This window comes from Symphalangus syndactylus, chromosome 15 (genome assembly GCF_028878055.3).
Source record: "Symphalangus syndactylus isolate Jambi chromosome 15, NHGRI_mSymSyn1-v2.1_pri, whole genome shotgun sequence".
NCBI classification, from domain to species: domain Eukaryota; kingdom Metazoa; phylum Chordata; class Mammalia; order Primates; family Hylobatidae; genus Symphalangus; species Symphalangus syndactylus.
The window spans coordinates 13,636,380-13,647,638 of NC_072437.2; the positions used below are offsets into that span (position 1 = coordinate 13,636,380).

At 38.8% G+C, this 11,259-nt stretch overlaps 1 protein-coding gene across 1 annotated transcript in view; it reads right to left on the bottom strand.

The window, feature by feature from the left end:
* Positions 1-6,070, bottom strand: part of LOC129463904 (ATP synthase F(0) complex subunit C1, mitochondrial-like) — a 55,953-nt gene extending 49,883 nt beyond the window's left edge. The window contains exon 1 of the mRNA XM_055244630.2: positions 5,995-6,070. The gene's annotated coding sequence lies outside the window, so the exon portion shown is untranslated. The remainder of the gene's footprint in view (positions 1-5,994) is intronic.
* Positions 6,071-11,259: the final 5,189 nt, after the last annotated feature.

Consider the following 11,259-nt stretch of genomic DNA (forward strand, 5'->3'; position numbering starts at 1 on the left):
TATGTCTGGGGAAAAACATGTGGCTGGATACAAGGGAGTGAGTTCGAAGTGTGAAGATCTCCATGTTACATTTGGATACCTACTCGAGAGCCTCCACTGCAGAACAGGCACTTAACAACCTGGTAAGTGGAATGGCTCAGCCAGCTGACATCAGCCATCCTCTGTCTTTGGCTACTCCAGTTCAGCTGTAATTGAACATGACCAGGGCAGCCATGGTGCAAGGATAGAGACTACACATGGGTTCAAAGCATGTGTTTCCACTCTCCAATGCTGATATCGCTCCTGCTGCTGAATGTCCAAGTCATCAGCACCAGAGACAACCCTCAGCTCTCAGTATTGCACCATGCTCAAGGAGATCAATTTGTCTTTTGGTGGCAAGTTGACTACACTGTACCCCTGCCACATACACACCCCATAAGAAACAGTGACACATCATAGCTTGAATTGACATACTCTTGGTATAGGTTTGCCTTTTTTCCTTAGCCACTACCAATATCCAAGGGCTAACATAGTGGTTGATCCACTGACATTGAATTCTCATAAAACATTGCATCACACCAAGAAAACTATGTCACATGAAAGAAGGTGTGGCAATGGGCATATGGCCATGGGATCTACTGGCTCCATCACATAACCAGAAGCTGAAAGTCTGTTGGAAAGACCTTTTGGAAATGCTGCTGAGATTCCAGCATGGAGAATATACTCTCTAAGTAAGGGGTGCCATTCTCTAGGATGCAGTATACACTAAGAGTCAATAGATACCTGTACCTACGAACCGAGAAGTAGAACTAGTGGCCCCTCTTATCACTATTGCAAATTGAGCCCATTAGAGAATTCATGCTTTCCATCCCCATCACACTGGGCTCTGCAGACACAGAAGGCCTAGTTCTCTGAAGAGGAATACTTCTAGCAGGGGTCACAGTAAGAGACACATAAATTTTAAGCAATGGCATCTGCCTGAACACTTCAATCTCTTCATGCCATAAGTATCCATCAGTCAATAAAAGGAGTGGTCATCCTGGCAGGAGAGTTGAGCCTAATCATCAAGAGGAGATATACCTGCTTCTACACAAAGAAGGTGTTTGGTATGTAGGTAACCCACTGGGTTGCCTCTTGTTTTTATGATCAATATTAAAAGTAAATGGATAAATGCAACCTCCATAACCTAAGAAGAGCATTGTGATCAGGATCTTGCCCCTCTCAGAAATTAGGATCACTTCACCAGCTACCTATATCAGCAAAGGTGGTAACTGGTGGCGAAGGGACTCTAGAATTGGTAGTACAGGAGGAAGACCATGACTGTCAGTTGCAGTCTTGAGATCACCTGCAGAGTTTGTGGTTCATCCTAATAATCTCATAACATACTAAGAAAAGGGACTGCTATGGTTTGAGTGGCCCAGCCACAACTCATGGTGGAACCTTAATTCCCAATATGGTGGTGTTGGGAGATGCTGCCTTTAAAAGGTGATTAGGTCATTAAGATGGATTAATGTCCTTCTCTGAAACTGGGCTAATTCTCCTAGAAATAAATTAGTTCCCATGAGAACGGGCTGTTAAAAAGTGAAGTCATCTCTCATGTTTGGTCCGCTTTGCACATGCCTGCTTCCTCTTCTACTTCATCACCATGTGGTGATGCAGCAGGAGGCACTCAGCAGAAGACAAGCAGATGCTGGTGCCAGGCTCTGGGGCTTTCCAGTCACCACAATTGTGAGACAAATAAACCTCTTTTCTTTATAAATTACCCAGCCTCAGGTATTCTTTTAAATCAACACTAAACAGACCAAGCAAAGACTTATGGAAGCTGTACCCAAAACTTATTACATGAAAGTAATGGATATGATAGCATAAGGGGAAGACTGTAGTGGATGCTGTGGTGAGCTACTCAAATTCACTCTACAACTGTTGAAGACAGCTCCACCCAAGTTTTCATCCCCTCCCAGAAAGCAGCTCCGACTCAATGACTGACCAATGAAAATAAAGACCCATGCCCCCCATCTCAGGGCAGGACAACTCCAAAGGACCATCCCTACTCCAGAGCTCCCCAGAAGCTCAGAGACTAAGGAAGAGTGGCTAGAAAGAAAAGAGATAGCAAATAAAGAGGCAATGTCCCAGAAACTAGAGACGAGTTGCCGAAAGAAGAACAAATGAGCCTAACAGACATTTGCAGAACATTTCATCCAAAGGAATACACATTCTTCTCCTCAGCATATGGGTCATTCTCAAGAATACACCATATGTTAGGTCACAAAACAAGTCTTGAAACGTTCAAACAATTGAAATAATATCATTCATCTTCCCGGACCACAATGGAATAAAACTAAAAATCAACAACAAAAGGAATTTTGGAAACTATGCAAACACATGGAAATTAAACAGTATGCTCCTGAATGACCAGTGGGTCAATGAAAAAACTAAGAAGGACATTGAACGATTTCTTGAAACAAATGAAAATGGCTACACAACATGCCAAAGCCTATGGGACACAAGGAAAGCAGTACTAGGAGGGAAATGTATAGCTATAAGCACCTACATCAAAAAAGAAGAAAAACTTCAAGTAAATAACTTAATGATGCATTTTAAAAAGCTAGAAAAGCAAGAGCAAACCACACCCAAAATTAATAGAAGAAAAGAAATAATAAAAACCAGAGCAGAAATAAATGAGTTTGAAATGAAAAAAACAATACAAAAGATCAACAAAACAAAATATTGGTTTTTTGAAAAGATAAACAAAACTGACAAACTTTTAGCCAGACTAATGCAGAAAAGAAGGGAGAAGACCAAACTAAATAAAATCAGAGATGAAAAGGAGACATTACAACTGATACTGCAGAAATTCAAAGGACCATTAGTGGCTACTATGAGCAACTGTATGTCAATAAATTGGAAAATCTAAAGGAAATGGATAAATTCCAGACACATACAACCTACCGAGATTGAACCAGAAAGAAATTCTAAACATAAACAAACTGATAGCAAGTAACAAGATTGAAGCTGTAATAAAAGTCTCACAGTAACGAAAAGCCTGGAACCTGATGGATTCACTGCTGAATTCTACCAAATGTTTAAAAAAGAACTAATACCAATTATATTCAAACTATTCTGAAAAATGGAGGACAGGATACTTCCAAACTTATACTACAAGGACAGTATTATCCTGATACCAAAACCAAAGACACATCAAAAAATGAAAACTGCAGGCCAATATCTCAGGCCAATATATCAGGCCAATATCATTTTTATATCAATGAATATTGATATAAAAATCTTTGACAAAATACTAGCAAACTGAATTCAACAATATATGTAAAAGATAATGGTCATGACAAAGTGGGATTTATTCAAGGGATGATTCAACATATGCAAATTATCAATGTGATACATCATATGAACAGAATAAAGGACAAAAACCATATGATTATTTCAATTGATGCTGAAAAAGCATTTGATAAAATTAAACATCCTTCGTAATAAAAACCCTCAAAAAACTGGGCATAGAATAAACCTAATTTACTGGCACCTTGATCTTGGACTTCCAGCCTCAACAACTGTGGGAAATACATTTCTTTTGTTTAAGTCACCCAGTCTGTGATTTTTTTTTAATAGCAATTTGAGCAGACTAAGACAATAGGTTACAGACTCAAGCCATTAAATTGTCAAAAATGAGGAAGTATGGTAATCTTATAAATAAGTGCAACCTTATTATTTGTAAATATAGATAAAAAGAATTTTTCATTATGATGTGGGTCAGAGTGGTATGGAGTATCATAGAAAACACATTTCTTTGCAACTCTACCTGATTGTAGACCATCCATACATTCAGTCCTAATTTTGGATGAGATTTACAAAAGTTGTGTAGGACAAAGGGTTATTTCACCTTTGCACACTGGCATGATATCTGGCATCTCTGGCTCCTGACTACTGAATTCCAGCCATTCCCCTTTAACGATTTGACATCAGAAATAATCACATAAAAGCCATCTGTGACAGACCCACAGCAAGTATCATACTGAATGGGGAAAAACTGAAAGCCTTTCCTCTAAGATCTGGAACATGACAATGATGCTCACTTTCACCACTGTTTTCAATACAGTACTGCAAGTTGTAACTGGAGCAACCAGAAAACAGAAGGAAATAAAGGGCATCAAAATTGGAAAGCAAAAAGTCATATTAACCTTGTTTGCAGGTAATATGATCTGATATTTGGAGAAACCTAGACTTCACCAGAAAAATATTAGAAATGGTAAACAAATTCAGTAAAGTTGCAGGATACAAGATCAACATACAAGAATCAGCAGCATTTCTATATGCCAACAGTGAACAATCTGAAAAAAGAATCAAAAAAGTCATCCCATTTACAATAGCCACAAATAAAATTAAATACCTAGAAATTAACCAAAAAAGTGAAAGATGTCAACAATGAAAACAATAAAACACTGATTAACAAAATTGAACAGGACATTAAAAAAGCAAAGCTATTCCATGCTCATGGATTGGAAGAATCAATGTTGTTAAAATGTCCATACTACACAAAGCAATCTACAGATTCAATGCAATCGCTACCAAAATACCAATGACATTCTTCACAGAAATAGAAAAAACAATATAAAGTTTATATAAAACCACAAAAGACCCAAAAGAGATAAAGCTATCCTAAGCAAAGCCAACAAAACTGGAAGAATCACATTATCTGGCTTCAAATTATACTACAGAGCTATAGTAACCAAAACAGCATAGTACTGGCATAAAAACAGACAAGTAGACCAATGGAAAAGAATAGAGCACCAAGAAACAAATCCATACACCTATGGTGAACTCATTTTTGACAAAGGTGCCAAGAATATACATTGGAGAAAGGACAGTTTCTTCAATAAATGATACCAGGAAAACTGGATACCATATGCACAAAAATGAAACTTGAATCCTATCTCCTGCCATATAGAAAGATCAAATCAAAATGGACTAAAGACGCAAATCTAAGACCTCAAACTATAAAACTACTACAAGAAAACTTTGGGAAAACTCTCCAGGACATTGGTCTGAGTAAAAATTTCTTGAGTAATACCCTGTGAACGGAGGCAAAGAAAGCAAAAATGGACCAATGGGATTACATCAAGTTAAAAAGCTTTGCATAGTGAGGTAAACAATCAACAAAGTGAAGAGACAACCCACAGAATGGGAGAAAATATTTGCAAACTACCCATTTGACAAAGGATTAGTAACCAGAATATAAGGAGCTCAAACGACTGTAAAGGAAAAAAAAAAAATCTAGCAATACAATTAAAAAATGTGCAAAAAATTTGAGTAGACGTTTCTTAAAAGAAGATATACAAATGGCAAACATACATATGAAAATGTGCTTAACATCATTGACCATCAGAAAAATGCAAGTCAAAACTACAATGAGATATAATTTCACCCCAGTTAAAATGGCTTTTATACAAAACGCAGGCAATAACAAATGCTGGAGAGGATGTAGAGAAAAGGGGACCCTCTCACACACTTAGTGGGAATGTAAATTAATACAACCACATTTAAAATATATTTAAAGTGTACAAATACACTTAAAAATAACTACAATGGTATAATTGGATTGTTTGTAACATAAAGGATAAATGCTTGAGGATATGGATACCCCACTTTTCATGATGTGATTATTTCATATTGCATGTCTGTATCAAAATATCTCATGTACCCCATAAATATATATACCTACTATGTACCCATAAAAGAAGTTTGTAGAAGCTTTTTGAGATTTGCTTTAATATAATCTAGTTAGAGTGGCAAAGAGGGAGAGTTGTGGTGGATATAAGTGAAAATGAATTGGCCATGATAATTGTGAAGTTGAGTAATGGGTACAAAGAAGTTCACTTATATTTTCTCTACCTTGTATATATTGGAAGTTTTTCATAACAAAAAATTAAAAAGCAGAAAGGGAGTGGATATTGATAAATACTGTTTAGATGGCAAATAGAAAATCAGGACGCCAAGGCTTACCTTTCCCTCATCTCAGTGGCACCATCTTCCACACCAGGAGTACAGCAATAAACAAAACAGGTAGCAAATCTTGGCCTTATGAAGATTACCTTCAAGTGAAGAGAGACAGACAATAAACAAAATAATTAGAACTGGGAAGGTATTTTGTGCACCTGTGTGTAAAATTGCTTTTTCTTCTTTCCTCCCTTCAGGGTACAAGATGTAACCTTTGGAGCATATAACTGGTTCAGTGATCGATAAAGTGCAGAAAATATTATATGAAAGTACTAGGGTCACAGATTCCCTATATAAGCTCTTCCTGCACCATGCTGTTAGGTACCCCCCAATCTGACTATAAAGCAGGAATATAGTTTCCTCCTCTTCAAGTCTTGCACAACTTAATGCATGGAAAGTATCACACAAAGAGAACCCAAACCCAACGATACATTCCACTGGATTGGCTTTTACTGGAGGCTCTGCAACATGCCACATGGTTAAGCAGCTCCATACCTACAGCCTCTGTCTTTCAAGGTGGCTGGGAGGACCAGAGTCTCTTTCCCAAGCTATTAATCAAAAGCTCCATTATGTGTCATTGGCTCTGATTGGGTCATGTCTAGCTATTGTCACTAGATGAATACAGTGCACTGATTGATTTAGGACTAGATCTTATGCTCCTTCGCTGAACTGAGGGCGGATTCTTGCTCACGGACATGAGCTAATCATGTATGAATGGCAGAACTTGTTTTGACAGTAGAGTTGACAGCAGTTGATGATGAATTTTAAAGAAATAATAGAGGAATGATTTTCAATAGGGGTGTCACCACTCAGGAGGGAGTTTTGAAAATTTATGGGATTATTTCTGATTGTCAAATCATTAAAGGGGAATGGCTGGAATTCAGTAGTCAGGAGCCAGAGATGCCAGATATCATGCCAATGTGCAAAGGTGAAATAACCCTTTGTCCTACACAACTTTTGTAAATCTCATCCAAAATTAGGACTGAATGTATGGATGGTCTACAATCAGGTAGAGTTGCAAAGAAATGTGTTTTCTATGACACTCCATACCACTCTGACCCACATCATAATGAAAAATTCTTTTTATCTATATTTACAAATAATAAGGTTGCACTTATTTATAAGATTACCATACTTCCTCATTTTTGACACTTTAATGGCCTGAGTCTATAAACTATTGTCTTAGTCTGCTCAAATTGCTATTAAAAAAAAATCACAGACTGGGTGACTTAAACAAAAGAAATGTATTTCCTGCAGTTGTTGAGGCTGGAAGTCCAAGATCAAGGTGCCAGTAAATTAGGTTTTATTCTAAGACCTCTTTTCTTGGCTTGTAGGTGCAGCCATTTCACTGCGTGCTCATATGACCTCTTGCTTTTGTGCACCTGGGTTGGGAGATGAGGGAGAGCTCACTAGTCTCTCTAAGCCTAATGGATCTTGACCATTTTTAACCCCAATTCCCTCCTTATGGTCCCCAACTCCAACTACTGTCACATTGGCTGTTAGGGCTTCGGCACAGGAATTTAGGTCCGAACAAAACATTCAGTCTGTAACATTTGTCTTGACGTGCTATTCATGTGTATTCATCCGTTTTCATGCAGCTGATAAAGACATACCCGAGACTGGGTAATTTATAAAGAAAAAGAGGTTAATGGACTCACAATTCCACGTGGCTGGAGAGGCCCACAATCATGGCGGAAAGTGAAAGGCACGTCTTACATGGTGGTGGCAGGAGAGAATGAGAGCCAAGTGAAAGGGGAAACCCTTATGAAATCATCAGACCTCATGAGACTTATTCACTACCATGAGAACGGTGTGGGGAAACCTGCCCCCATGATTCAATTATCTCCCAATTATGAGAGCTACAATTCCAGATGAGACTTGGGTGGAGACACAGACAAACCATATCATCATGTATTCAGTTATTTCCCTCATCCTCTTATTTTATACCCTTGTGGAGAAAAAATCCACAGACTAAGAAACCCCTCCAAAGATTTTCCTCAGGGTCATTGGAGAAAGAAGGGCTTCAGGCATTCAAGTAGGGCAGATGGGACATCCTGAGGCTGAGCAGAGAAGGAAACAGTGGAGTTATCATCAAAACTTCACACATTTGAGGGTGGAAATGCTGTTTAAAAGGGCATTGAGGATATACATTTTTTAATATCATAGCATTTGTCAAGGAAGACATGTAGGTTCTATAAACAAATCACAGTGTTCATCCAGGGAACTAAAGCATCAAGGATCTTATTCTTAGTTAAGATTTTTAACTTAGAATAAATGCCATGAAGATTGCTTGGCTGTAGAAGGGATGATTTTTTAAAATAAATATTGGAATAACTCTGGTTATCCTAAAACTAGTTTTAACCTAACTTTGGCTTTTAATCCAGGGTCTACTTGGCTCTCTGCTCTTTCTCTGCCCTGAACTTTCTGTTGAGAATGATTTCTGATCTTACGCCTCTAATATCCAAATAATTCTCTAAGAGTAGATGCAAGCATCTCACTACTTCATTATGGATTATATTAGTTATCTATTGCTGAGTAACAAATTATCTTAAAATTTGGTGGTTTAAAACAACAAAATTTATTATCTCAGTTTCTGTAGGTCAGGACTTCAGGTACAGCTCAGCTAGTTTCTCTGGCTCAGGGGCTCTGATAAAAGGTGCAATCAACTGGGGATGGATCCATGTCTAAGCTCACACATGTGGCTGTTGGCAGGATTCCGTTTCTTGCAGACTTTGGGACCGAAAGCCTCAGATCCTCCCTGGCAATGCGCCCGAGGTTGCACAGAGTTTGTTTCAACATAAGCCTCTCTGTCTGGCAGCTTCCCTTATCAGAATAAGCAAGAAGAGCCAGAGAGAAAATGGGGTGTGTGGGGGGAGTAGAGAGAGAGAAGGATGGAAGTCACAACTTTTATAATGCAATCAAGGAAGGGACATGCCATCTCTTTTGCTATACCCTCTTCATCAGAAGCAAGTTAGGTCTAACCCACACTCAAAGGCAGGGAATGGCACAAAGGGATAACTGGGAGCCATTTCAGAAACTACTAACCTCATGTTCCAAGCATTTATGTATTAAAACACATTATCCTATTATATATTGCATACCTTTTATTTCTCCATTTTATTATAGCTAAGGCATTTTATTCATATTTTTACCAGGTGTGTCAGTAAGTTATAAGGTCAATGAATTTCATTTTGGAGGGAAAAAAAGGAGCAAAAATATTTGTTTTAAAAAGGGGGATGTTGCATCTGACAGAGTTGTAGAATACTACCCTAGATGATGGATAGTTCTAATAGGATAATGTATTCGAGACAGAGAGAGATTGACAAAATGAGGTAGAGACAGGAAAGAGAACTCCTTGAGAAGCCAGAAGAGGTGGGAACCTGAGCACATTAGAGGGGTTAGATTTTGATAAAAACAAAAATACATATTAAAGAAACTCAGAGGGAGTAGGATAATTATTTTCAAATATTTGAAAGGCCATCCACATTAGACCGATTCTCCAGAGGGACAGAACTAATATAATTGATGAATATGTAAAGGAGAGTCTGTTAAGGAGTATTGACTCACACAAACACAAGGTGAAGTCCCACAATTGGCAAGCTGAGGAGCAAGGAAGCCAGTCCAAGTCCCCAAATCCCAAAAGTAGGGAAGCCGACAGTGCTGCCTTCAGTCTGTGGCTGAAGGCCTGAGAGCCCCTGGCAAACCACTGGTGTAAGTCCAAGAGTCCAAAAGCTGAAGAACTTGGATTCTGATGTTCGAGGACAGGAAGCATCCAACACGAGAGAAAGATGGAGGCCAGAAGACTCAGCAAGTCATCTTCTCCCACCTTCTGCCTGCTTTATTCTAGCTGTGCTGGCAGTTGATTAAATTGTGCCTGCCCACATTGAGGGTGGGTCTCCCTCTCCCAGTCCACTGACTCAAATGTTAATCTCCTTTGGTGACACCCTCACAGACACACCTAGAACAATACTTTTCATCCTTCAATCCAATCAAGTTGACACTTAATATTAACCATCATATCATCCTGTGAAAGAAAATTATATTTGCTCAATGTTGCCCCAGTTGATAGAATTTAGACTAATGAATGGAAATTAGAAGGCATAATGATACATGAATAGGAAAGAAAACATGTTTACCCCTCAGAATCTTTTACTGTCCAAGATAAACAAGAATTCCCAGGAAATGGGTTTAACAAACCTAATTGCATGCCCGCGTTGTGTTCTTACTTATGCTACCTCATCACATGATGGGAGCATTAGAACAAGAACTGACTGGAATAAATCCCACCACAGTTCCTTCCACCATGAGGTTCTCTGACTTCATGAACTGATTTTTGCTAAGAGACTCTTTTGTGAAGACATCTGAGCTAGATCATTTGTCCATTCTCAATAAGATTTTTTGTGTTTGTTTTAGAAGAGAAGCTTTGCCTTTTTCATGTATGTACTGCTTGTATGGAAGCAGAAGTCAACATCTTCTCCAAGCTTCAGATTCTACAGGGCAAAAGACACTGAAAGCAACAACAGAAGGCAAATGGCCAAAGTCTGAGAGAGGGCTAAATGCAATGATTCCTTCATTCAAAAGCATTTCTTGAATACCTTCCATGTGCCAGTTCTGTGTTAATTATTCGAAACTGTGTGAGGGGTTGATTATAATTCTAAGCAAGATATCCCCATCTGAGTGAAATTACGTTCCTAACTAGGTCAGGGACACAGAAAGACCTGAGTAAACTTCTTAACTACCTCCAAAAATTCCAGATTTGATAGACGGGGATCTTGATAGAGGTTCATTACTAAGTTAAGATGGTTTAAATTTGGACACAGATATGAAAAGTTTTTCTCTGAACACCCAGTGATGAGGCACAAAGCAATTGTGTCGAGTTGGCTGCCTAGAAGTAGAGCCTGAGAGAGGATGTTTGTAAGTGATTCATTGAGAGTCATCAGGGATGTGCAGGCAGCAGGATAGGGCAGGAGGCGAAGCTCGGTAAGGATGTGCATGATTTCAACTGGAGATGAGCTTCAGTCTGAACCTGCAGGGAGGCTGACTGCACCTTGTTGCGAGGGGGCAACGTTTACACCCTTGTGTCACTCAGTCATAGACTTTCGCCCACGTGGATTTAGCAACTGGTTGTCACTTATGACCTTCATCAAATCAGGTTCAGTGATGAGGTGGGAATGTACCTATTGAGTGTGTCTAAGAGAGAGTGGGAAGGGAGAAATTATAGACAGTGAGCGTAGACAAGTCTTTTGAGCAGTGTATTAGTCCATTCTCACA